Below are 972 nucleotides of genomic sequence, written 5' to 3'. Positions count from 1 at the left end.
AAGAGCCGGGCAGAAAAAAAGGCAGTTTTCTCACCCCAATTTTTGATTACTTTAAAGAAAACTATGCATAATTAATAGTCAAAATTGATGAGTCTTCATAATGATGCGAAACTTTTACATTAAGGGAAGAACAATGCCTTAAGATTATTTTTTTTAAATATTTATTAATTGCTATTTAAAACTGTACATTATAATACATTTAGTAAATCTGATCTACGTTAAATTGGAGTGTTACAGGCGTGTAGAGAAACTACCCATTGGCAGCACTCTAATGACATTTTACATTAGCTGGTCTCGTGGCCATCTTCTTTTTAGGCGCCTTGGAGGATTGTCAGGAATGGAAGAGGATGCAAGATTGAATAAGAGAGGAATTCGAAGGTTTAGTGGAGCCTCAAAGCTCAACTCCATATGTTCAGATTGGCCTTATTACAGTCATGTCTTTTGTAATGTGTTCCTTAAGATTTTTAAAAATAAATTATTCGGACCGAAAATGTTGAGTTAACAGGAGATTTTAGAAGGCTTTAGAACGCTAAATTGAGGGAATTACAACAGGTTAATATAATTTGGGTTACAGCATTGGGGTGAATAAGATGGGCGTGTAAGGTTGTAGAGCTTAGTAACGAATGTATATAATATAACACTGAACCGACGAGTAAAGGCCTGAGGTAAACCAAAACATAGATGAGAGGATTTAGGTTAGTAGGCGCGTCACTGGACAGACGTTCAGAACGTTCTGGTTCGCTAAACCTTTATTATAACTATTTACTGATGGTGTTATTTCATTGTATTCACTTATCAATGGTTGAAGGAATCCAAAGCAGTGTTTTATTATTTTTTTTTTAATAATTTATTTATTGTTATTTACAACTGTATAAAAATATACACATCAAGTAAATTTGCTGTAAGTGATATTATGACATGGTATAAACATGTGGAGAATCTATCCATTGATAGAACTCCAAAAACACTTTT

Source organism: Halyomorpha halys, unplaced genomic scaffold (assembly GCF_000696795.3).
Source record: "Halyomorpha halys isolate HHAL.00 unplaced genomic scaffold, Hhal_1.1 Scaffold944.1, whole genome shotgun sequence".
In the NCBI taxonomy this organism is placed as follows: domain Eukaryota; kingdom Metazoa; phylum Arthropoda; class Insecta; order Hemiptera; family Pentatomidae; genus Halyomorpha; species Halyomorpha halys.
Note: the sequence above shows the minus strand (reverse complement) of the source record.